The following is a 27,415-nucleotide window of genomic DNA, read 5'->3' as shown; positions in this document are numbered from 1 at the left end:
TCAAGAAGAATGAATACAGATTATCTCTGACAAAAGCAGATATTTCAAGACATTTTTACACTGCTATTTAATAAACGGTGGAGTCCTGACAATAGGAGGCAGGCCTCTTTCCAAGAGGTCAGCCTCCTCTATGCTGATTAGAAGCACTGCTGCTCATCACCAAAGGTCCATAAAGTAGGCGTTAAGCTAGCCAGAAACTATTAGGGACTGTCATTCATATTGAAATGATGATGGAAAATTGTTTATTTTCTTGCAATGTCCTTATATTAATCTTGAAACAAATCACACTTGATGTTCATTATTTTTCTTGGGAATTACGATATTTAATGTTGGGAACCACAGATCACCACATTCAAAGGGTCAACACACAACAGCAGTGTGTTGACACACAAAATCACTAGCCGTCCTCTGCCAAGAGTRCTAAGAAACCTTTCTCTACAGCTGAGAAGGAACTTGAAATATCCAACATGCTGCTGTGTTTATAGCATGCTCTAGAGATTCCATTCCTTAGCGCTGCTCAGGTTAAGCTTGTCCAAATTACAGGAAGGATYTGATGGCCCTAAAGTGACGGAAGATTTTGAAACAGATGACAGCACCTTAAAGTAATGGCTTAAAATGAAAGCACAGATGCTGCCGTGGTAAAGAGCTTGTGACCTCAAGCATGTGTCATGCTCTGGCCGACTGCAAGTGTACTGGAAGTTAAAGAAAAACTTTTACTCAGTCTAGCAGCATGGTTGTTTGCAAGAGCTCCCCATAAAAATAGTCTGTATTCAAAAATATTACACTTCCAGAAGGAAGTCTAACACAACACATGGTTCACCTTGTAAACAAGATATTTGTTTCTACTGCATTTCTGAATTCTGAATGCATTTACGAGAGACCAGTTGTATCAAATATTTAGGATTTGAGGCTTTTTTCATACAAGTCTAGAAGAAAATCATCAAGAGATTAACAGTAACGTTATACTGGAGATCTAAGTACAGATTTCAATTCTATATCCAACGCCAAATAAATCTACACTCAGGTCAGCTCTTTAAGGAGCTAAGCAAAAAAAATTATCAAGAAAGGCTGAGGTTTGCCCAGATTCACAAGCTCAGACTTGATGTCAGCTAACCTGCAGGCAGCATCAGGATGACTGTCGGAGCTAATATGCACTTAGAGTAACTGCTAGGCAAGCCTATATAATCATGGGAGCCATTAAACATGTTAAAAGTAAGGAACATTCTCAACCAAAGTGCTGCCTTTCATTTATGCCCAAAGAAATCCTTCTAATAGCTTCTAGTAGCAATGTTTAAGAGACTCTTCCTAGGAGCCTGCTGTAATCTGCCTTTGTTCTTTCCATCTGCTTGCAAAGCCCACGAGCTGCAGAGCAAAGCCGTAATTTCCACTGTTTGAGAGCGCTCCTCGGGTCTAGCTGACCTTTAGAGGAGGCTTTTTCCCCCCTTGCCGTCTCCTTGCAAGCAGCTGCGCTTCCCAGAGCTGGCACTGCAGTCGCTGGGAGCCTAGGGATGGATGGCAGGCACCACAGCCCACGGAGCATGCGGGCTCTGCCGATCACAGCCTTGCACAGGGCCCTACAAGCCACGGTGGCACTGCAGGGTTAACCTCCAGTCCAGCCTCTCCCCATCRATCTCCCTGTTTAATAGATGTTCTCACAGAGATAGGGAGAGAGAGAAAAAAAAAAATGCAATACACCCACCATGAAAATGTACCCTACTACAACAGAACTTGAACCAACTTCATTCACAATATAACTCAAAATCAGCTTCATTAGAGACTATTACACCGATTTCAATTTGATAGAAATCAGAAATATTTTATTGATAATGTTTAAGTAGGTTCGACATCATTAAAATGATTAAGTTATTAATGCCGTGAGACCAATTCTCTAACACAAACTAGAGCTCCTGTGTAGACAGGACAGCACAAATAGTCTTTCAGCTCATGTTGCACACAAGCTTCTGCTCTTATTTCCTCAGCTTCTGCCAAAACACGCATGTTTGTTTGGCAAATGTCTTCTGAACAATACAGACATATTTATCTGCTTATTACACAAAAACAAAATATATTACAGACTCGTGCAATCCTAGCTTAAGGACAGAAAGCTCAGTACTCAATCACTAGTGACATAATTCAAAAGGCCTTTCACACACAAGTTCTTATTCTAGCCTCAGATTATTTTAACTATAAAAGTCTTTATTCAATTAACTTCCCTAGAAGAGGGTTGCAAAAAGCATTAAATACTGCAATATTTCATTAATTAGTGGTAAACACAGGTGAATTGGCCAGATGAGCTAACTCAAAGTTTCTGCYGCACAGAGCATACTAAACTGCTAATTAAGACTTTCAACATTCCMTTTAATGTCCATACTTGCTTATTTAGGATTTAATTCTCATTTTACCAGCTACCCTTTCTCCTGTTCAGGATATATACTCCAGCTCAAGGCTACACAAAACAGAGCCATTCCATTCATGCCTGTGGTGATCAATTCAATATTTTAGCTTCCAGCTATTCTGCTTTCCAAATTAGGATGTGAATGTGTCAGAAAGACAAAGGCAGGACTAAAAAAAAAAAAAGTGCACATTCACATACACACAGCCACATCTTCCTTGAGTGGAAAGGGAGTTATTTCGGGAAAGTCTTTTGTTTCTCGCAACTTTTCACACAACTTTTCTTTAAGAAAAAGATGTCTTTTGAACCACTGCAAATATAATTAGAGACTGATATTTGACTAAGATTGCCTTCTGCCTGCCTGACTTCAGATAATCTTAGCACTATAAATATAATAGATAGGTAAACAGAGCCAGGCAGAACATCTAACCATGTAGGTGACTACATGAATGCTTAGATCCAGGTGAACTCAAGGGATCRGGTGGCTTTGTGGCTTTTGGCTGCAGTTTATCAGCAGCCCACAGAGCTTGAGGACAGTGTATTTTGAGAACAAATCCTCAGAGGACTGGAGTGCTTCAGTATTTGTAGTAGTTCTGCCTCATGAAGCATAAAGTTACAGAATAAACTCAGTGACTTGCTAGTTTAGACAGATCTCCAAAAAAAAAACACACCAAAATGAGAATTTCTTCTTCCACCACTCTATTACTGTATTAAAAAAAAAAAAAAAAAAAAAAAAAATCACACACACTCTCAGTGGAACTTCCCATCTGCTTTCATCTTTGCTGTGTCCCTACTTGGGCACAGAGCTCCAAATCTAACAGAGCTTCTGAACCAGTTGTTTGTTTAACAGCAAATACTCTGAAGAGCTGAACTAGGATAAAAAAAATTGGCAAATATCACCTCACGGGGACATCCTAGATGCAGGAGAGAGGGATCAGAAACAAGCTATTTCCATTCTTTCTTGCTAAAAGTGTTTCAAAATACTATAGAGGAGCTAGATTTTAAATATATTTAAAAGTAAAGCAGTTAAGCAGCACTAAACCTTTAAATTTACATAAGCACGTAGTGCATTATCAACTCTTAATTCGTCTTCTCAGATCTATTTTAACACCATTTTTCTATAACATCAGTTACCTTAAAGACTGAACTTTGCTAAGTACAAGATGTTCCATCTTATCCCTGAGATGTCAGAAATAACAGGGCTGCATTTGAGGCCTTCTGCTGATTCTAAGCACTTAGCAAGTCCTTTCAACAAACCAATCAAAACTCACAGCATCAATTTACTATAATTGACCTCTGAGCTCATAATGTTAACAAAAAAACAAGCAACTCAATACAGTCAACAAGTCACATAATAACATTCAGCTGACCTTCCTAAGATGAAGCTCCTAAGATATTATGAGCATGTGAGCAAACCAATCTTTGGCAGTTACACTTTTCTGGAAACATGGGGTTCATGCCCTTAATCTCCCTGAAGAATGACATATCAAGGGTTGTTTTCCCCTAACAATATTGCAAAAGGGAAAGTTCATTGTATATGCATAGCTACATAAATTATTTGCATAGTTGCTGCATTTGGTACCAGGCAAGAATCACAAATGTACACACAAAAACTAGAAGTTTTTGCGTCAACACCTCTTCCCAAATGGATTCTGTGGATTCTTCTAAGGTCGTGTTCACAGGAAGAGTATATTTGCCAAAAGGAAAATAAAGGTCTCCAGAATCTGACCTCCATTGTCTCTTAAAAATAAGCAACCAGTAGCAGAAATTTTTATAGTTATATTTTTTCCAGGGAAGTATCCAGTGATGTGGAAAAYTCTGCGGAGGGTAATACCTCATAGTATAGTACACATTGCAGGGCTGAAATCCAGTCCTGGAGGAGAACATGGAGAAATAGGGAGGATGGAAATAGAAGTGTTAAAGAGGAGAAAAAATCCCATTGGTAGATAAGCTCATGATGAAAGGGGGATCATGATTATTTCCAAAAAAGAAAGAAAAAAAACAGACATGGAGAAAAGCTGTCTATGTTACGAGAAACAGAAACAAAACCAGCTCAGCAAAAAAAAAAAAACGCTGGCTCCCCATTGAGCCCCTTACATGGCAAATCCCTCAGAAATCCAAATCCTCTGTTTGGATTTCACATTTACAAGTAAGGACAACTATCTCCACACACATCTTGGTGGTTTAAACATCTTCCTCTTATCTTTGGGATCTTTGCTCTTTGCAAAAGAAGAGGGGAGCTGGGAGCAGGGGTCCTTTTCTTGTAAAAAGGCACGGTTTGGATTGTGTCACAATGACTTTGCCAAGCAGAGAGCAAGTCTTGCAAACTGACTTCTACAACTAATTCTTTCTGCATTAAGTAAAAGTTTTGTACAGACATCCAAACCTGGGTCAAACTGACTCAAGGAGCCTTCCTTCTTCCTGTAAAAGCAACTGCCAGGAGGAACATGGGCAACATTATAGAAATATATATATATATATATATATTATTCACCCCTCTTAACTGCAGGCATCTTCTCTTGAATAAGCCACCTGCTCCCTCTCAATTATAATTTCAATGCTAGAACAATATTTGGCATGGACTTGATAGGCAACAGCAAAAAAAGTTACTCCCAGGTCTCCAAATGCTGATAAACTATTTAACTAGGCTACTATTTTTAGCACTGTCGAGCAGTCAGAATGCTGTTCATAGAACACTTCACCTTAAAATATAATTGCTTTCCTCAGATGACATTGCCAGGCTCTATTCTTTTCACCTTTATTGCAAAATTTCAAATATAAAGCATAGACACTGATAAGGTGGTTTATTGAGAAAGTAAAGACTGATCTTGATGACAGAGAAAAATGAATATATAATAGCCTAACTTCTACTTTAATGATACCAAGTGATTATCACTCTTTACATTTCTTCTTGTTGAAGCCCAGTGAACGTGATGCAAGATAACAAGGGAGAGGCATATCAGTCAGGAGAGGTAACTGAAGGGCAACATTGCTCCACAGTTGGCATTTCTGAGGAGGTTGGCCTGGAAACATGAGCTTATTCTGGCTACAGTCCTTCGTGTGTCACAACTGCACACAAGCACCATGGATGATCCTCCTTAGGGGAGGGTGGTCTCCCCTAGAGAACCAAGGCTAAATGAAGTACATAATGCTAAGTCCATGCCAAGTTATTCAAGATAAATATTCCAGATGTCTGATTACTGGTTTAGGTTTTCTCCCCCATCCCCAATCAAAATTCAAAGTTCTATGGAAAAATAATGTACTGGTCTCTCCAGATTTTTAAAACTCCTAACATAAGTACTTTTCCTTAGATAATTAAACAGCAATGAACCTGTTATGAGAACTTAGGGATTTTCAGTACCAAGTCAAGGGCACAGAAACAAGTATGTTGGCTCCATGATTAGTAATTTGCTTTCTGATGCAAGAACAGGTTCTCCCTCAAGAGCAGCAGCATCCAGGGACTTGAGTCAGCTGCTTCCACAATCCTTCCTGCACCCAATTTCAAAACTACTGAACTGTTTAAGCCAATTTAAGGGTCATGTCTCCAGTATTTGCAGAGCTTGCAAGTAGTCTTCCATCTCCCAGTTCAGTCAATTGCTCACAGCCCTGAGCTAAACATCTCTAGAAAGTCCATCCATATAAACCTCTACATTCACTTCCCTTGTACACTTKCCTCTTACCAGCATCTTTCCTTTCTCTTCTTTCCTTCTCTTCCCTTCAGGTCAAGGTCATTCACTTACATCCTCCAGTGTCATCGCCACACAAAGATCAACTTTCTCCCACCTTCATTTTTAAAGAACTCTTCTCTAAAACCTGCTCTCCCCCAGTCAAACAGCTCACAAGGAAACTTTTCCTCTCTAATCTTCACCAGTCCCAACACATTGCCTGATCCTTCCCAGACCTGTTAAGGGCAACCTGAAGTCTGATTGTCACTCTGATCTCAGGGATGCTTACGTAAMCCCAGAGCAATGCCATTTAAAGCAGAATTACTTCGGGTGTTGTCACTGAGATAAGCACTGGACCTGTTATCTGCAGAGTGACAGGCTCATGTGTGGAGCAATATTCTGTATTTCTTGTTTTAAGTGATCACATGCATATCAAACCGTTAGCAATTCTTCAAGAATAGAGCAAAAACCTATGCTACATTTGTGTTGCAGAAAACTAGGTGGGCACTTAACCTTGCAAAGTAACAAGAGARTTCTCCACTGTATCATAAATCACCTTCATTTTCGGTGCGTTTTTCAACTGTCATACACAGTCATATTTGCAGAAAGGTTTCATCTTTATCTGAAACTGTAATTGAATGCCAGTAGTTACCTTGGTGACATTTAAGAATCTATTGCTGTGCTTTGCTGTCAACACTTTATAACACAATAAAGTGCCTTAAGGAACAAGTCAGAATACAGCTCAGGAAATAGTTCCTATGACAACTGTATGAATAGAGGAGGTGGCAAAGATCCCAAAATGTCAGAAGGACAGCGGTGCACAGGTAAGGAAGGTCCAGGCTAAAGATCACTGCTGTTCTTGAAGCTGTCTTGTGCTCAGCCCAGAGCCCAACYCCAGGCTTTTCTCTAAAAATGAAAAATGTCCAGATCTTATAGTGCTCTAAGTTTTCACTGAAACTGTTGAGAAATGCTTGAAATTTAGCATACCATCCTACCAAATTTGGAAGGCGTCTCTGTTGGGATAAAACCAGTCATTAAGAACAACGTAGGAAAATCTTTCCCAGGATACTGTGTGTTGTACCACCAGTATTGAAGAACAGTGGGGAATTTATTACAAAAGACAGATTCTCATTCTGACCATGGCAGCACCCATTTGCTTTCAGAGTGGAACAGAGCATCTTGGGGACCATATTTAGCTTTTGCATACGCAGATTTGTTGCTCAGTCACCCTCTCATTCCTCTCCAGCCACAGGCCTTAGGTACTTCCATCATGGGCCATCCATGACAAGCACCAGGACCATGGCCCTGAAAGCAGAAAATTCTCTTGTTTTGCACTTAAGCCTGAGCACCAACTTTGTCAAAGTCCTAGTCATCTGTGCCCTTCTTGCCATTCCATCCCATGGAAATTGCACATCTTCTGCAAGTCCATGCCATATCCCTGCTCCAGCCTTCCAAATTCACTTCCAGAAAACAGCCAGCTTGGCRCACTCTGCAGACACCAGAGCTGACGTTTTCTGTCTTTTTCCATAAGCAGTAGAAGAGTACATTAGGAAGATGGGTTATTTACTTTATTAAAGAGCATTTTAACTTCTAGTAGAGTGACCGAGCACATGCTATAGCAAAGAAAGCATTCAAGAAGAGATACAATTTTTCGATTTCTGAGTCTTGAACAGAAAATAGCTCAGTAGGGAGACTTAGAAGCAGAAATGTGTTTTAAGAAACGTGTTCCTTACAAGGCAAAGTCCCTTAAGACAGCAACAAGAGCTGCTTGATTCCAGGTGCTTATAAGTCCCCCTTTTAAGTAAAAAAAAAAAACAGAAAATGCAAAAAATGCAGCATGACAAGATACTGTGCTTTCTGATCGCAAGACAGAGAAGTGACCAAACCCACCATTTTTAAGTGGGCATGGAATTTTTATCACATCTTTATTGGAACTTCAGCCTAGGACAGGTTAAAGCACAAAGATATGTATGAGAGCACCCATGTAAAGCAAGGTAAATTAGGAGATTATATTCGTTTCTTCTAGTAAAGTTTGTTATTCTTAATTCTGTCCCAAATGATCAACAGCCTGCCACTGAAGAGCATAGAACTATTTGCATACAGAACAGGCTCATAGAAAATTAAACTGCTGTGAAAAGCTAGAGCTTATTATGCAAGAAATGTGATAAGCTTGAACACATGGAAAAAGCTCTCCTCAGAATGTGAACAAGAGCTAAAAATATCCCTATCACATGTCATTTACAAACTCAAAGGGTTGTTTAGGCTGTGTTTAGATTGTGATCAAACAACACTCAAGCCTTTTTTCCCCCTCTACTGATGATTAAAGATAGTGCTGGATTTCAGGTGTTCTGATTGCTTTCCTCACCTCATTTTTATTTCTATTTTTAATTTGTACTCCATGTACCATGCATCCTTAAAAGCAAACAGCTTGGAGGTCTGGAGGAGACTAATGGTATGTTTGGCTATTACACACGTTGGCTATTGTTCCTATTCTCCATGGAGAGGACTCTGAGCAGGAGGTACTATACAAGAGCAGCCTGAGAACTTGTCATTGATTCATACAATAAAAGGTCGAAGACATAGTGTTCCTAGTGTTTGCTGTTGTCCAGGTACCTCCTCACATCTGTGCTTTGCAGGTGCAAACACCAAGCAAGACTGCCAACCAGCTGCACACACACCTTCCCAGTAGCCCCAACTGTGTTCAAATGCCACAAAAATCCTCTTCCAAGAAAGGCTTCCAGGCTGTAATCCAGCAACCTGCAAGCTATCCACATTTTCCTGGGAGTCAAGACCACTCAGCACTTTCCTGGGGTTATTTCACACAAGGGAGGATCATGCTCTGAGGGTGCTCCAATGTAAAAGGTAAAAGCAACCAGGTGCACAGGGATTCTGCAAAGCAGATGTACAGAACTCATATCAGAAGAGCTGGACTGAGGCTTTCAATTCAGACCTACCCTTAAGCCTGCATGATTTTCTCCTCCTTTCAAACTTATAAAGAGTTCACTGCTGTGATGAAAGGTTCTTGAACATAAATTACCATCATCTTACTGTTATGTAACATGATTCATCCAAAGCATGCACTGGGCTCATTCCAGTTTCCACTGAAGTCAATAGAATTGTAAGCATTAGGCACCTCAAAAAGAAAAAACAGCTCAGGACATGCTTATTCATGGGTATAGTTTACAGCACCCGAATTAGAACATTCTGTCCTCAAGTTACCAGTGCAGAAAGACTTCTCAGCTCCTTTGCTTTTAAGGATATTAATGGGTCTGTACTAGATTTTATCTCTAGATCTTCAGTGACACGTCAAGAGCTGGTCAAGCTTCACACAGACTAACCACAACATAAGAGCTTTGATATCCTGGCTCTGGATGAAATTACTCCAGCCACAATCTTGACCAAGGTGAGCTCTGACCTCCAGGAGGTTTCATAAAGGAGTAACTTTCCAAAACAGGTGTTCCACCACAAGCACAGATCAAGTTATGCATGAAGAAGAAAAATAAATAAATAAAATCTGACAAGGAGTCTTTGAAAACCAGCAAATCATGAGTTAAAAGTAACATAGTAAGAAGTCTCTTATACTGACAGCTCTGCTCATCGGTGTGGCAATCATCTCAGTGAAGTAGTATTTCCTGTGTCCTCTTGGTACACCTATGCGACACTAGCCATCATTCCTTCTAATATGTTAACTACTTTTGGTTGAACAAAGGTGGCAGTAAAAAAAGAAAAAAATACAAAGGCCAAGCATAGAATTTTGGTTATTTCAGAACATAAGAAAGATGGCAATCTGCAAAACTCTGTTCAGTCTCACCTTCGGAAGACTATTTGTTCCTCTGGAACTTTCTTATGGAGCGACAAACAAAGTCATAAAGAACAAACTTCTGGATTATTCTGGGATGCTGAGAAGTTTGAGACTGCCAAGAAATCTCTTCAAACTGCACCCCAACCTCAATAATTCAGACTGCTAGCACATATCGCTAGGCTTGTACAGCCTTTACACACTACTTGAAACATGAGTTCTGGGGCATACTTTGCCAGATAACACATCTTGTAGATCCCCACACAAACAGAAATAAGGGATTAAACTGGAACAACCTAGTCCAACCAGCAGGTTGACAACTGGTCCAGTTTGCTAAAGCTCAAAGTCACAGCATGAGGCTATGCTCTCAAGGCATAAAAGAAACTGTACACTCCAAGAGTCTCCTTAAAGATGCTCCTTCAGACCTCCTCTTGGTTACAACTGTAGTGGTGTCTTGTCTTTCTGTCTGAAGCCCCTCCTGTCCTTTCCATAGCTAAATGTGAGCAGCAAGAGCCTTTCCTACCAGGCTGTCATAAGAAGCTCCTAGGCCCACCTGCAGCCTCTTGCTCTGTAGAGCAGCCAAGCACTAGGTTGACCAGCTCAGAGGAACATGCCTTCTCTCACAGTGTGGGGAGAGAGGAGTTAAAGCGAAGCTCCTGGGCCTAGAATACAAGATATGCCATAGCCAGTAGGAAGCTGCTATTTTCCTTATACCAAATTAACAGCTCGTGTTTTTATCTGGTCCCCTGGGCCCCACAGGGAGGACGGGCAGATGGATCCCGCCAATCACTTGATGCCACAGTTGCACCACACAAATGTGCTCAAAGGAAAACTCCTGTAGCACTAACGAGAACAAGGCTATTAAAGGAGTCCAGAAACAACAGCTTGTGTGTTCACATTTCTATTCCAAGCTTCAGATTTCTTCAGAAAACACGAGGCCAATCTAATCCTTTTGATTYTTAATTCCTTACAGGAAAGCTGCCTAATCTGCTTGTCAGGCTGAAAAGGAGATAGGTACCTTGTTCCCTGCAGTGCTGCTACAGACCAGGCTCACACCACGTCTGCCCTACCTCCCTGGGGTCTCAAAGCCAAAAGGAGTTTGCAAAAGATCTAGTTGCAGGTGATCAGACAGCATGAACTCTAGCAATTAAACAGAGCTGGAACACACTACAGAAGAGCTAAAAACCCCGATGCAGCACTAACATACTGCAATTGCAAAAATCCAAGTTAAAAATATCAGGCTTGTGAAATTACATAAACTCTACTCTTTACCAAATTTTGAAGGTAGAAATCTGAAATGGTCTAATCCACGCAAAATGCATAAACCAACTGATGGAAGAAACCTGAAAAGAGTCATCCTAAAAACCCACCTAGGATGTTTCTTTCTCTCATTCAAATACCTGAGACCATCTGAGACTTTGTATACAAAGACACCTAGTAGCATGGTATAAATAGACACTTTTCTCTAAAATCAGCACTTGGTCTAGAAGCATCCTATTTCTGGAACTGCATTTCCARATTTCTCTTATTTCTTCCCCTACCACTTCCAGCATTTGTGACTGCCGTGAGCTCAAGAGCCTTTGCACCCTCACCTTCCTCAGGCCAGTGCTCCTTCCGTCCTTGCATTGGGATTACATTTAGTGACTCCACTTTTTCTTTTAAAACTCTGCTCAGTTAAGGTTCAACTTCTACAAGTTTCAGAGGCCTCAGGAGCTGGGTACACAGGTCATTCCTCCAAGGGAATGCACAGTTCTTCGCTGTCTGTTAATAGATGAGCAGGGTGAATTCTGTGTTGCTGAGGATCACAGACATCCACTGCTGCTGTTGTTGCAACAAAAGGCATGGAGCAGACTCCTTTTCCAAGGCAACCAATACATCTGGGCTACTGGGCCAATGCATGCCCCAAAGGGCCACTATAGACATGCAAAAACTCATTTTGCATTTGCACTTAAACATCTGTTTCAGARGGGAAGTGATGGGCCTGTCTTTGCAGATAAAGGTTCAGTCACAGAGGCAAGAACACCCTGCAGGGAGAGCAGGACCACCTCTGAGCCAACACCACCATGCTGGTGCAAGGTTTCCAAGGACTTGATTTCTCATCCCAACAGTCCTTTAAGTAATATTTGCATCTCTGCAACTTATGCATCTCAGAAAAGTTGCTTTTATCTATTTTACTGACAAGTAGTACAATAGATTTTTTTTTTTAAATGCATTGTTTTAAACAAAATGTAATCACTCAGAGCCAGACAAGACAGCCTTCCAAATAGCAGCCAAATCAAACTCTTTTGACAACTGAATCTTTATATTCTTTGTAATCACCCTAAAACAGTCCATATTAACTGATTTTATCTGCCAGGAACAACTTTCCCCTCCAGCTAAGCAATATATGTCCCTTAAGCATCTTTCCAGGTAGAAARCCTCTAGGCTGGAAGTAAAAATAGCAAACCCGAAACATGAGTTTTATGAGCGATTTCTGAGGAAAGATTTTCTTGAATACTTTATCAGGAATTGGTAAGTAGAGTAGAAGTAAAAGGCTTTTCCACATTTCAGCCAGTTTATAAAAATACAAAGTGTGTGGCTTCTCCAAGCCTCCTGAACCTTTGGGGAAGATGAAGGGTCCAAGCCCTCGAATCCCACCAGACAACACCCAGAGCCTTCCCAGGGYTTCCCCATATGAGTAGCTGCCTTGCAGGCAGGCACAGCCTCTCTTCTCAATACACTCAACTGTAAAGTGATGACAGTATTTAACAGTACCTGTCTCACAGAGAGAGGTGTAGGAATGCTTTTTAAAGCACACTGATTCACTAACACATCACACTAGAGAAGTGCATAAATGACAGGAAATTGTATTTTATTAATGCACTTTTTTGTCACCTCCTCATGCAACGCAACCTTTAAAAAAATAACCAGAAACTAAAAACACAGAAAATAGGAAATCCTTTAAGTCTCTTNAAAAAAAAAAAAAAAAAAAAAAAAAAGTGAATTTGCAGCAGATACAGCGATATAACCAGTATAACAGAGCAATAGCTGGCCAAAAATAGTAAAGCCTGAAGAAAGGCAGAAGAATCCACTCTCAGAAATCATCTTAAATTCCGCATCATTTTTGAACAAGAAAGGCTCATATCTGCCAAGATAAGAGATCTATATAAGAAATCGTAATGAGATGACTGATGAACGTTACCTTGGTGACATTTAAAACTCTATCACAGTGCTACGCTCTCAGCGCTTTATAATACAATAAACTACCTAGCAGAAGTGGTCAGTGTGCTACTCAAAGCACATTTCCATGACAAGGATGCCTTCCCCACACCCAAATGGGGTCAATGCCACCCTTGACCTGCAGGCTCTCCTTCCAAGAGCTCAGCTTTTTTGGCAGGAGAGAGGTTTGTCTACCAGACCCTTCCAAGGTCTAGCTGACCTTGGTCCCCCAAGCRTTGCCTAAGGGACTCATCTGCCAGGGCTGCTACTTCTCCATTGGTGTTTTCGCCAGTAGAGCTACACAGCTGAGGTTCACGGGCTGCTTTTGGTGCTAACAAACCAGGCCATGTAGCCCAGGCTTTAACACAGAAAGCATGTACAGAAAAACACAGAGAAACAGACACTATAGAAAAGATGCATCTGAGCCACTGAATTAGCAGCTTCAGAAGTCTGAGATAGGATTGCCTCAGTTAGGAAAGTAGAGAGCACCTTTCCAGACAGCTACCTCCAAGTTATCCCTGAGCAAACAGATGCTTAGAAAGAACTTTTCAGGTATTCACTGCTCTGCACTTACAGGTACCAAGACTCTAATTCAAAAGCATCTGAAATGTGGCATAGTGAAAAATTCAAGGAAGGAGATTTTATCCAAGACGCCTTATTTCTTATTATATTTCCATCCTCCTCCTTCCATCCCCCATGTTTGATCTTACGCACAATTTTAAAACAATTGCTTTCCTACAAAATTAAGGGCACCAAATATTCTCAGATCCTATGGATTCAAGAATGTGCCACACAATCTATCTTAATTGTCAGCCAGAAGTCACTCTGATTTCAGTCAAAGCCAAGCAGATGTTTTTAATGAAAGAAATGCAAGTTCTTGATTTTTCCAGCTATGCAGTCTTAAGAGTACAATGATCTGCTTATTGATTTGAATGCACATGTGGGTGGTTTAACTTAAAAAAAACTAATATTAGGTATTGTGTGTTACAAAGTAAACTTTTCTCTTTCAGGAGAAGTTGTTTCTATAGTAACTAATGTTTTTCTAGCAACACATTTCACATTAGGGTTGCTATGGAAACAGAAAGAACTATAGAGATGTGTTCTGCAAATAAGTGGTCAATAGCTTCCCCCCACCACGCCTACCCAAGGTGGCTCCAGGTGCCCTCCCAGCAAGATGGAAGCTTCCCTGCTGACTTTAAGAGTTATTTCTCCCCATGCATTTTCATGCCCATATTTTTCAAGACTAACCAAAACACTTGATTCTGATCAGGGTATAAATCCAGAAAAATTGAAACTGCTGTGAAGGWGGGAAATGGGGAGAAACCCCCATCAGCAGGGGAAAACAAAGCAAAAGCACCATTTTGGGACACTGAAACATAAACCAACCCTGCTCATCCAGGTAGGAAGCTCAGGGTGCTGGTGGTACATGTTGAAGCGACATCAGCTCGTGACAGGAAGGGGACTGAATCTCTGTTTTCGAGCATATATTTAGGTCTAAGCATTCCCAAGGGTAGTACACTGACTCCCACTCATAAAGGAAAGTCTGCAAAAAGATCACAGCTATAATTTGGCATTTACATAGTAGCTAGAATTTTAATTACTATTTGTTCAGTACTGTACCATTCATTGAGCAACAGCCATATGTACACCTTTAGGACTCTCACTGTTCCTGACCTTTTCTTTTCGTTCTTTCCCCATGGCCTTTCATTTTTCACTTCTCCCTGATGTGTTTCTTCCCCCTCCCAGCTCTCCCTACCTCCTCCCAAGAAGGAGATTCAAATTCTTATTAGCACAGGCAATGCTTTGGATCTGTACCTGCTCCTCCTGCTTAACTAAGAGCTAGGACAGACTCTGATCTGCACTCAGCCGCGACAGTCCTTGCTAGGGCAGCCCACTCGGCTAAACAAGACAAGCTGCTGCACAAGCTAGTCCTACAACAGACGCTTACAAGCACCTGGTATCAAGCCATGAGACGTAACCTTTTCCAGTAACACAGCAGTTTATGAAGCAGACACTGATCTTAATGCAGATCTTAATGCCATCATGCATCTCACCAGCATGCAAAGCAGCAGCCCTGGAGGGATTAAGGTGRACTGAAGAGGAATGTTTCTCTGGATCCCTGCCTTCCAAGGATCTGGGGATTCAGAAGTTCCACACTTTCTTTTACGGACCTATCCTCCTCCAGGATCRTCTTTCAGACAGGAACTAGTGAAGCACGTCTAAAGAATTTACATGGAACAAAGTGGACTAATTTTAAAAAGTGAGATCAAAATTTCCATGCTTTCCAAAATTTCCAGAGTTGTGGCATTAATGCTTTTCAGCTGCTGAGGAGGACCAGCCTCAACAGAAGTCTACTGCATAGGCATTATACAATTGCTGCTCCAGCAAGTACTTGCAGTTCCTATTTATATTTCCCATTTACACAGGGCATGGTGCAAGGCCAGGTGCTGGCATTTGTACCAGCTGCAGCTCATACGGGAAGAAATAAGGCTCAGAGAAAGCCAAGGGTTGTAAAGTTCCAGTGTGGATTGTCCCCTGCCTCCAGTGGAAAAGTTATCCCCAATTCATTCTTTGTAGTGACCTGGCAAAAAGCATTGGATTTGTGTTAGGTGGTAAGACCTAATCTTTCTCTAAAGAAAAGCAATTCTGGTTAGAGTATTTTCATTTTTATCCATAATTTTACAATGACAATACTGAATATGGCATAATCTGTACTCAGTGCTCCTCCTCCACTTACTTCTCCCATCAACAGATGTAACAGGGCTATAGGTCTCAGTGCATCCTTCTGAGGTGTTACAACATAAACTGTCCAAATGGTGCTATCGTGAAGAAACAATTTCCCTAAGTAGAATAATAGTGTTTAAACTAAAGATGTAATAAGACTTGCCCAAGGCAAGAATAAAGACATAGCCTACACAACACAATGATAAAAGACAATCGATGAGATAGTCCATTGCTGAAGTTGGAGGGGCCACCACATCCCACGCCACTCATGACAGGAAGGAAAAAATCCCTTTGAATTCCGATGAACTCTACTGAAATTCAGAATGACATTGTACGAGTTATTATATGCTCCTAGCCAGCAGCTTGAAAATGACCTTAAAATCCCTTCATTGACAGGCTCTGTGAATTAGTGAGTTTTGCTAATTCATCCATACAGGTTTTCTTGCTCACCCTGACCTCTGTTTGTTTGCAAAGCCTTATGGTGAAAGCTGCTCAAGCCAGAGGCTATTGTTCATATATGCCCAGCAAATGCTAAATAGAGTCTGGATAATATTGAAATCCTTTTTATGAACTTTTCCCAAAGCCCACATCTTAGTTTTCACCTAAACAGCATCTACTACCAAAAGAAAACCTGCGTGAGAAATGAATCTCAGAGGAAAACTTACACAATTTAAAAAGGAAAACTTAGCTGCAAACTTGAAAATTCTTTTCTACCTTTCATCCAGATCTCTCTCTATTCTCATCTAGATCTTTAAAGTCATTTATCTCATTGGCTCCTGGAGCCTAACAGAACGGGCTCCCCAGCTTACTCACYCCAGGGCAAGCTGGGCTCTTTGCACATCTCGCTTAGATTCAAAGGCAATGACTAATGGGACTAATGCCCAAAAGCCAGGCAGAGATGGGCCCAATCCAAAACCATCTAAACCAACAGCACTTGGGAACTGATTACTGTCCTCACCAATACAGACAGAAATTAAGCCTTACTAGAATTAATTAGCTCTTATGTCCTCACAGTGCACTGAGTTTTAAATACTTCCTTCTGATACAGCAATAAAATTAAAGTCTTTAAATGTGTTTATCTTTTTCTGTGCACAGACTCTCGAAAAATACCACTATACAGCAAGTTAAGAAATAGTCCGTAATTCGAGCGTAATGCTGACATCATTTCATTAATAACCTTTCCATACAGCAGGCATGCATTGGGTCAAAAGGACTAAGAAGAAATGGATGGGATCAAAACGTGGCCAACTCCAAGGAGCTGACCTCAGTAACACTCCTTTCAGATGCCACAGTCTCTCATCTAGCATTTGCTGGCAAGTTCAGAATTATTTCATTCAGTTATCAATAAAAATATAAATATACACTGGAACTACAGCTAAGAACTATTCCTCTTCCTCTACTTCTGTACGCATTGTAGAGATGGTGTCCCAAGATGCTGGCATGGGGCAGAAATCCATTTCCAATATAATTCCCCCAGTCAGACAATCATTATGACATATACAGTGTATTTCAGTTGTTATACAGAAGTATTATCTTTTCTAAAGTTTGCTATTTTGGCATGCAAGGTCACTTTAATGAATCATATGAGTAAAAGAGAGCCACGAAATTTAGATACAAGCTTCAAGGTACTAAATACTCGAGCATGCTTGATTACATCTCACAGCAAAGATATATTGGTGCTTGGCTTCTTTTTAAGCTTTATCATTAATGACCAAAGCTTATACATAAATCTAAGACGGTACTGAGGGTTGCCAAGCTGGCTTTTAATTGGATTTGCCAGGCTAAATCCAATTCTTTGATAAAGCATTTGAAATTTGTGTTCAGTCCATTAAGATCAAAACTGCGATATAAACATTTCATTCACAGATTTCAGGTGCTCTAATTTTCAGTTGTCACAGAAAAAAGTTATTTAAGCAAGTCTTATGCTGATATTGGTTTTGAAGCCTGATCTACTTTTATGGCATATTTTATTCTACCAGAAACACATGTGAAGAATTTTAAAAAGCCTAGAATTTTACATAACCCCCACCCCAAATGGATTTTTGCCGTATAATACAAACTGTTCTGACATCCGCGTGGTCTGGTTTTGCTTAAACAGAAAACGCATGCCCTGGAGGTAAATGCTTTGGTCTCTGCATCTGAAGAGGAGGAATCAAACTCACATGTTGCATATTAGACACATTTAACCCCTTTTGTTTCCTCCTCCTACAATGCCTAGGTTCAGCCCAGTTTAATTATCTGCTCAGTCATCTCCTCCCATGCATCAGGTTTCACTAATAATATTAGAATTTGAGAGTTATTCCAAGGTGCTGAAGGATTTTTAGGATTTCAGGAGCTGGCAAAGTCTGAAGCTGTCAGTGATTTGCATTGCTCATTAAATCAGGGAAATCAGTTTTAGGGATTATAGCTCACTCAGCCCTTAACTAAGCAACAATCAGTGGCTTTCCAAGACTCTTAAAAGCACTAAATATGCCCTTAGGAAGAGGGRGCTTTTGGGACAGGATAGGACAATTTCCCCAAACAGAGAAGCAGCARTGAGAAGGAAAAAAGACTCAATGTTCACAGAAGTCGATTGGAACAAACCCCCTCCCCACCACGGTTCCTTATGAATTGCTAGAGGCAAACCTTGTAACAAAATTAGCTTTTCCAAATGGTAAAAACAGAAGGTGGCAAATTGTGACAAATTCCCAGGGCTCATACACCAGCCTGCAAGCTTTTTTTTTTTTTTTTTTTTTTTTTTAAATAGGAATGCAGACTGGGAAATAGTCACACTCTTAATAAGGAAGCAAACTACCCTGAAGTCAAATCATGCTGATAAATAACAAAGCAGGTTACATTTCCTATTGACAAGCCCCACTGGCTATTTCTGCATCTCAGGGAAACTAGTTGAAAAGCATTCAGATAAAGTGGTGGATAGATGGCCTGTGTGTTAAGCTCTGCTTGCTTCTTGAATATTGCACAGGATATGAAACTCTTGGAAGAAGGGAATGGATAAAAGAGTATACTTTATTAATCTTTATTAATATGACTCCATGAGACCCTAAAAGATAGCTCACCTTATAAAATATCCTACTTCTTGATTTATGGAATCTCAGAGTGGACTGTATTTTTGAAAGYGAACTAAATTCATTGTTCCTCTAGTCTCAGACTAAGTACGAAAGGATGAATTCAAAGCTAGGCATMCAAAATTGCCTTAGATTTCATTTGCAGTAAATATCACATTTTTCCATTGCTCTGAGAATTAAGGCCAATAACACAGCCAGACCAATTCACTCTCCAAACCTAAAAGAGCACATACATGCCTCATGTAGTGGGGGGCAAGAGAAACCGATTATTGCAAGCACTGCTACTGCCCTTCCCATGGCAGCTTGGTCCTCATATGTAAGCCTACATTGTCCAGTTTCAGTCCTAGAAACAGAAGCAGAGTTTATTTATGCAAACATTGAGGCACAACTGGCCACAACTCCAGGCCACCCCTGGACAAAGGGTTTGGGATTTTTTTAATATAAAAATAATAGGAATGGAAAAGAAAAAGATTTTTGCCCAGACAAGAGTGYACCTTTTCAGACTTCTGCAGCTCACCCAACATCATGCTATGTTCATTACCCAGAGTTTTGCTGCCAGCTTAGTGGGACAGACTCACCCAATTTCATCTTTGCACGTCTCTGCAGGTGTCTAATGGGTGTTTCTTGACACCAAGATAAAGGCYGTACAGGGTTCCAAATCTTAAATCCCGTTGGAAGCACTTTTGCTGAATTAATGTTGTTGGTATCATAAGAACTACAAATAAATCTCCTCAGATCACCTAAGCCCTCATGTCAGTATAATTTCAAACAAGTCTAGATGAAAAAATATCAACCACTCCAGGTTTATCTGCTCTGTCCTAATAGCACTGGATGCCCAGGTTACAAGAGGAAGAGTTCTTCGAAAAAACAATGAGACAAGCATGGATAAATTGCATCAAACACTAACACCCAAACTTATTGGCAACACTTACCAGTAAAGCTAGAGCCAACAGAGGCAAGCTGAGTTAAAMGCTCTGTTAGCTGCAGAGCTGGCCCTGTTTGCAGCAAAGTGTGTCCTGCTCCTGTCCTCCCCACACCTGAGGGCAACTCCCCATTTCTCAACACTAATATTAACTTCACTGCACCCAGCTCACAGCCTCAGCCTGGATAGCCAACACTCCCTGACCTACACGAGGTGCACACACACACCCCAGAAGAGCAGTTTGCAGAAAACTGCTRACCTTGAAGGCACTTCGTTTTCTCCAGTGGGCACGAACACTCACACACAGAGGCATATTATCCATATTATCCAACTCAATGTGTGGGGTGATACAATATTATGCATATTATCTCCACCAGCAGGAAGGAGAGATAAGTCTAGTTACAAATCAGCAGCTCTCTGTGTTCCACTACACCTCTGGCACAAGGTTATGCAAAAGGAAAAGTTTTTGCAGCACAAGGCAAACGAGCAGATTAAACTTGAATTTTAAACCTCCTTACCTGTACTATTGTATCCCTGAGGCTTCAGCTCTCCACCTCACATCTGTGCCAACAAACAGCTTACATTTTGTCCAGCTTATTCAGTCTCTTCTCATCTTGAGCACTGAAGATGGAAGGCTGAATGTTCCCAGGCACCCCTGAGCATGAAGGTTTGACTTTAACTTTAAGTGTCACTGTAAGTGATTAAAAGAATGAAGATTTCAGAGTTTTTTTGGTTTGTTTTTTGGGTGGGACCAGCAAAGTGGGATCAAGATCCAAAAAGGGAGAGAACGGGGACAAACCACACACATATGAGGCAGAAAGCCTAGAGGGAAAAGCATTCAACCAGAGAACAAGGAGTCCACCTGCACCATACACAAGACCTTATTCCGTGTGGCTGAGCTGCTCTGGGTTAAATACCTCTGTCACCATCACAGGTGTTTCCAATAGGTTGAGAATTACATTGCTGATTTGCAAAGGTGACTCACCACATTCTTTTTAAGAATTAAACAACTTAAAGCGCTTGATAACATGAGCATACCCACAATACTAATCTGAGGATTGCTGAGATACTGTTTTATGCCTCCCTTTATATTCAAATTAACAATATTTTGTGTCCTTTTTGGATTTCCTTTCCAGAGGTTAATGCTAGAGAGAAGAAGTTAAGGGAAATATATTACAAAAATGTTTTTCAAAATCTTACATTGTAAATTTGTGGAAAGCGTTTTGTCTTTGGGTGGTTCCACTCTACAAACTAGCAATGATGCTGAAGACACACAGGAAAAAATGACTCTGCCAGATCCAGATGAAGACTTCACCACTATTGTTGAATATCCGCTATTAACACATTCACATGCAGAAAGCAGGCTCRGGTCTGATGTTTGCGTGTGCAGGTGCTGGGTGGTAATGACCATACTCCCAACCTTGACCACGATGCTTCTTCCCTTCTGGCACTTGCAATGCCTAATAGGGGGACTATAGCATGACCTGTACATTCTTCATATGACCATGAGCAGTCAGAGCTTGTAGGTCAAAGCTACCTGGTGTCCTCCTACGTCAAGACAAGTGGATGCTACTCTCAGTGTAGAGTTACTCTTTAAAATGCCCATTTTAACCTTAGACATTACCTGAAAACACACTGCACCTTAGCAGGTTCAGAGAGAAACTGTTCAATCACTAGCATCATCATCAACATTTCTCATTATCTCTTCTTCAAGGCTTTGTGGTATATCAGCTCATCAGCATAAAAGATCAAAACTTCATTTACAAGACAAATGCCGTAAATAAGAAATTAATTCACATGGATTGGCTGATAGTGAATGAGAATGGGGATGTTAATTTCAGTGACAAAAAAAACCCTCTTGAGCCAGTAATTAAATTCTGCTCCACCAGATATAGCCAAGCACATGCTCCGCCTACACAAGGACTGATTAACTGACCCCAAAATGACATCACCCTCCAAGCAGGGGGTATCAAACCATCCTACTACATACCCGGGAGACATCACTGAGCCCACGGTATCACCAGAAAGGGAGAACCTGCCCTTTTCTGCCTTGCAGAGCAATCTGTGCTTGCAGAGCAGCGCAGATGTTCTTTCTTGTCTGTCAACATCTCGGGCCCAGTCGCTTCCAAAGTTTCTCGCTTTCAGAATGAGGTTAAGTAGACTCCTTTGAAACAGAAACAGCCATGGTGAACCCTGGGTGGAGCTTGGTGCAAGCGTTCATGTATCTGTGTTTGCACAAAGCTGCCTCCCTGGCTCAGCCCGGCTAAGCGATGTGTGTGATTTGCACTGGGAGAATGGCAGGGCTCCAGTTCATGCTGGACATCGGATCCYAGGCTCTGCCTTTGCAAGTCTCTTTATCCAGATTGATGAATACAAGCTTCAGAAAGAATATTTCAGCAACCTCATGTAAGGGGCATTACTCACTGCTGCTTGGGTGCCTAAAAAGGGCCATCAATTTTTGTCAAGCAGACAGCTGAAACCTTAGCAGGGATGCAGCAGGCTCCCTGACCCTGAGCTTTTGTTCTCCTCCYGAATCCATAGCTCCAATGAGACCAAAAGTGAGTTTGGACTCACAGGTCTGCACCATCCTACTGATTAGGAGACTACAGCCATCACATTAGAGCTCAGTCCCCTGTTCTCCCAGACTATCCTTACTGACATCCACCAGTCCTGACGGCATCTGCTGAAAGTCTTGGGCTGTCTTGGATCATCTCAAAGATATAGCGCAATATCCAGCTGCCATGGACACCAGAGGATTGCACATCTGGACCTCACGTGTCAAAACACATGCTGGCAATCTATGGAGGCAGGGATATTACATCTTCAGACTCTTTCCTCTTGTGAAGCCACATCTCAGGGACATTTAAGCTGTGAGCCTCCTCACTGATCCRTCTACTTTCTGAAGCAAACAGACATTTAATAAACAAAGAGGCTAGAAAGACAGAAAACAGCAAAGTTTTACAACTCAGGAAGTGTAATTAAAATATATCAACCCCTTAGAAAAGCACTAAATTTACATGCAATACTTTTGGATAATCAGTTGTGTGACATCATTTTAAAATTGTCTGATCACCAAAATTCCTGAAATCAAAGAGCAAATAAATGGGGCTGGAGTGGATTTCACCACAAAGCAGAACTAGAGGTTGGTTGGAGTGGCAGGATTTTGCTTAATATCACACGTACTGCTTTGTAGYTTGGAGAAGAAAAATCGATTTTCCAGACACTGCTATAAAACATGCCAAGGAACAAATGTAAACCAAAGAAAGCACRAGCTATAACTAGGTAATAAAGCATTCAAATTTTTCTTGTAATGGTCATTTATGGAAGGAAGGAATTATCACATATTTAACTTTGCTCCCTCTGTGCTCTGTGTCACAGGTCAAAAGACAAGAAACATTTATAGAAAGTAGAACTGAGTGTTAAAACCCACGTGACAGAGGCTTAGCTGAATTGATGAACAACCTGGGACCAGCATCCAAATGACTTGTTCAGCATCAAACCACCAGCGACATTGGCATAACCCTGCGAGCACGGAAGAGCACAACGTATTAGGAAAAAAAGGGATGAAAAGAAATCCTATCTTGGATAGAAACCCCATTCTGTCCACYGAGGTCCACTAGCAAGCAATGACAGAAAGCTCAGTAATGTTAAAATATTTGGATTCTTTTTACTATTACAGAGCAAGACAGGTGCATATGATTGACCCTCCCCTGGGCTCAAAGGAGCTACATTCCTTTACATTGCTTTAGACTGTGCTGCGCAGTCTAAATAAACTCATTTTTAAACATAATAACTCATTTAAATACATTTCTTAACCTATGCCAGAAGTTATATAACCACATAAATGTATGCAATCTATACACATCAAAGGGAAACCTCAGAGATGCAAGCAATTGCTGCCGAGTGATGCAAAATGAACTAGCATTGAGCACTGAGTAAAAGCAGCTGTGGGATTCATTATGTATTGGTCTCTGTAACTGGAAGCTTAAGACAAGAACAGCACTGATTTACTCCATCAGTTATGGCTTATTGCCATCTTGACATGTTTGCTTTCACCAATTGCTGTTTCATTTCACATTTCATGCATCTTTACCTCTTTCTTTCCCTTTTCTTTAATTAATGACTTCTGGTAAATACATCAGACTCACGTAGATCCTGTCAAGGGGCTGAAAGTCAGAGCTCAGAGCTGAATTTATCATTCGCAGCTGGCTCTGGAGCCAACATCTGTAGGGACACATCAGTGAGGACTGGGCACTGCCATCCGCGCAGTGACCCCCAGGGGACACTGAAGTGATGGTAACGGAGAACCCTGTGATCTGTCTCTTGGACACAGGATAGGGATTATGTTGCGGTGATCCGGAATGGAAATTCCATGCTTTTGAAAAGAGTCTGTTTTGTCTCCAGCAGTTTAACAGTTACAACTAACTGTTCAGAAACCAAATCCTTGGCTCTGAGGCTGAACCTCGCGGGATACGTCCTGTGTTTCCTGCAGGAGTTGTGCTGGCGCCTCCGCTTCCAAGAGCTGGACATTGGCATTAATCCCACCACCCACACCGCAAAATCCTTCTTGCTCRGGTCAGGCAAGCCCAGGTGTGGCTGCGGATAAGCAGTATCACTGCAGCAGCAGCCACCGGAGGACATGTCCTTCACCCTGCGTTCTCCGGACACGGGTTATCTCCATGTACAGAGCAAAGCTGAGCAAATCCTGCATGTCGCTTCCAGAAAAGGGGGGTGGGATGCTATTATTGGTGTCCTAATGCAGCTGTAATTAAAAAGAAGTGAACTTCTCCAGTTAATTTATTGCAGGTTCTCCCTGAAATAACAAATACCTCAGCCTGTTTCTGAAAAAAAACAGCAAGGAGCTGGCTGGCATCATGTGAATTTTACACTTCCCTCAGCTAACACCAAGCCTTGGACCACATGGCACCTCTCAGGGACATCACAAGGATTTGTTATACTCCAGTGAGGACTGCAGGCCCATAAAGCAGCAAACTATGGCAGTGAAATGTAAATATGACATTTCCATCTATGATGGACACAATATTATTCCCCAAAAGCTTTGGGAGGGTCATCGTGCTCCCTTTGCTGAGAGCACAACTTAAAAACCCTCACTTTAAAACTRTAAAAAGAAGGAAAATATAATTAACTGGTTTTATTTAATGAAATGGAATAATTGGCTTATCCTTTCTTTGCTAAGCTTTTCATACAGATTAAAGGCTACAAAGAGAAAATCAAGTTGAAAAGAACTGGGAAAACTGCTGCTTACTTATTTTAGTATGGATTAAAATTTGTAGTATAGTGTCAGATCAAGATYTTTTTTTCCTCTAGTTTTCTATCATAAACATGGCTTTACACACTGATGAACTAAAGGATCTCAAAACCTCCTGGGTACTTTACTCAGCACCTGCTATAAACTAGAGCCAATATGACTCAGCCGGTCAGCCACAAAGGGAAGTTTCTCTAGGTACCTCATTAATGTAGAAGAATAAATTCCATGTCAAAAACAACTTCATTGCAAGGAGCAGATATTCTTAAGGTACTGAGGCTCTGAAAGTCGAGGAAAGGTATGTAGTGGGATTTCTAGAGCTTACTATTTAGATTTTATARCATTTGCACATTTACCTGGATAGGCAGGTAGACCATGCTCAGTCTTGAGCCGGTCCTTCAGGTTAACAAGTACCACTTTTGAACTCAGAGTAACTCAATAATTCAGCTGATATGACAGTTTTAACCCAATTAATAATTCACAAGTGCACATAAAAATCTTTAAGATTATTTTTATCCACGCATCAGACATGCAGACCACTCCAGAGGGTAACATTCACATTTGATTCTCCCTTTGAAAACAGTCCAGTGATACCAGAATCACACAATATAGAATTAAGCATGTTCTCTTGCCTGGGGAGCCTTTGATGCCTTTCATTATTCCAGCTCTATATTTGTTATTAATCCTTTCCAGATCACTTCTCAGGCTAATAGCTCCCTAAATACATATAACCCTAGAAACTACAGAGAGTGGTGAATGGCTCTGGACACATTCATTTTCTTCACACAGAGGACCTTTCCATTTTTATACAAGTGAATTCAGACAAAAAGAAAAGAAAAGAAGGCCACATATGGTACCAGTGCATCACAGATATGTGGCATTCCCCTGGCTTTTATCTGTACCCTGTACCTTGAGACCATATACATACGAGGGGCACCAGAAGCACACACTCTATTTTCATCTCGTGTGACGTGAGCATAGCACATAAAAACACTTTTGGCTGCTTTATATGGCAACCTGGTCAAACAGCATTTGTTAAATGATGCGTTTTATCAAGCAACATCAACGTGTGATGACTAAATAATAGGCTAAATAATTTTTGCCATGTCATCCAACTAAAGCAAGATTGATGTTTGTTGTCCCACTGTCCAAATCTTCTACAAGTCTCCCACACCTTATGTACATATCAGCTCTTCAAGAACACGAGCCTGAGCACCTATGAGTACATACACATGGGCACATATATAAAGAGCCATTTTTAATGCATGCATGTTCAGAATCACAAACACTTGCATATTTACCATTACTTTTACTCACGGTGCAGGTGACTAAATAAAATGCACCCATGACAAATCCTTCATCTAATAATTTGTACATGCTTCCTGTAAGTGCACTTACAATTAGACCATATGCTTACAATTAAGGGCTCTGATCTTCCACAGATTCAGGCATGCATTTCAGTTAACCACCTGAGTCACCTCATTAGTCCGATGGGAACTATTTGCACCTGAGTGCACTTAAATGGGTGCATGCAAAAGAATTGAAGCATAAGGCTTGGCAATGATGCATTTGCATTTTTGCTGTCATATTTTCAGGGAGGAAAATGTTTTAGGGAGGCCTGCAGAGCCTGGGGGACCTCGGAGACCCTGGACAAACAGCCACAGTGCAGACTGGTTCACCTTGGGGTAGACACTCATGTTCTGGGACACATCAGATCTGCCGCCAAGCAATAGATAACTGTCCTATGGGACAGTATGGGACCTGGGAACAGTATGGAACAGAATGGGACAGTATGGGACACTTGTCACAGATCCAGCACCACATGCCATTGCTGCATCCCTCCTCAGTGTTCGCTTGAACAGCCCAGTCTCAGATTTGCTTTATACAAGTTTTTTTTTTTTTTTTTTGGCTTATATACAGAGACCTGGTGCAGGACTATAAGGTCTCTTGCTTTAGACTTAGTAGAATGAGCAGTTTGACAAACATCTGCAATATCAACATTCATAGAAAGATTTCTAGAAACCTACTCAAAAATCTGACCCATGTCTAATTTATTCCAGTTTACCTTGYACATCACTAAATAAAAAAAGATTGCAAAGAATGTGCGTAATCTGCAGTGGTGCCTAAATAAATCTTCATTTGCATGTTTTATTTTAAATTTCTGAAGTATATTTTTATGCAGAGAAAAATAAATATTACTTTCATTCTATTTAAGCCCATATTTATACTTTTCTGTGATAAATTATTCTTTTAATTTCTAGTCTGGAAAAGAGGTTGAAAATCTGTTTTCTACAAGCTGAAATGTTACTGTCAAAGTAAAATGAAATCACCCAGTTCCACAAATCTAGGGTTATTTGTAAGGACAAATGTCTAAAGAAATTCCG

The 27,415-nt window shown here is 40.9% G+C and overlaps 1 long non-coding RNA gene across 1 annotated transcript in view; it reads right to left on the bottom strand.

The window, feature by feature from the left end:
• LOC112949793 overlaps window positions 1-20,637 on the bottom strand; it is a 36,362-nt gene extending 15,725 nt beyond the window's left edge. Inside the window, exons 1-2 of the long non-coding RNA XR_003249882.1 lie at window positions 20,572-20,637; window positions 20,284-20,456 (exon numbers count right to left, since the gene is read on the bottom strand). This is a non-coding gene — a long non-coding RNA (uncharacterized LOC112949793). The remainder of the gene's footprint in view (window positions 1-20,283; window positions 20,457-20,571) is intronic.
• Window positions 20,638-27,415: the final 6,778 nt, after the last annotated feature.

This window comes from Nothoprocta perdicaria, unplaced genomic scaffold (assembly GCF_003342845.1).
Source record: "Nothoprocta perdicaria isolate Ctin4 unplaced genomic scaffold, notPer1 scaffold_3, whole genome shotgun sequence".
Taxonomy (NCBI): domain Eukaryota; kingdom Metazoa; phylum Chordata; class Aves; order Tinamiformes; family Tinamidae; genus Nothoprocta; species Nothoprocta perdicaria.
The sequence above is the reverse complement of the archived record's forward strand: the minus strand, read 5'-3'. Positions and strand labels throughout refer to the sequence as shown.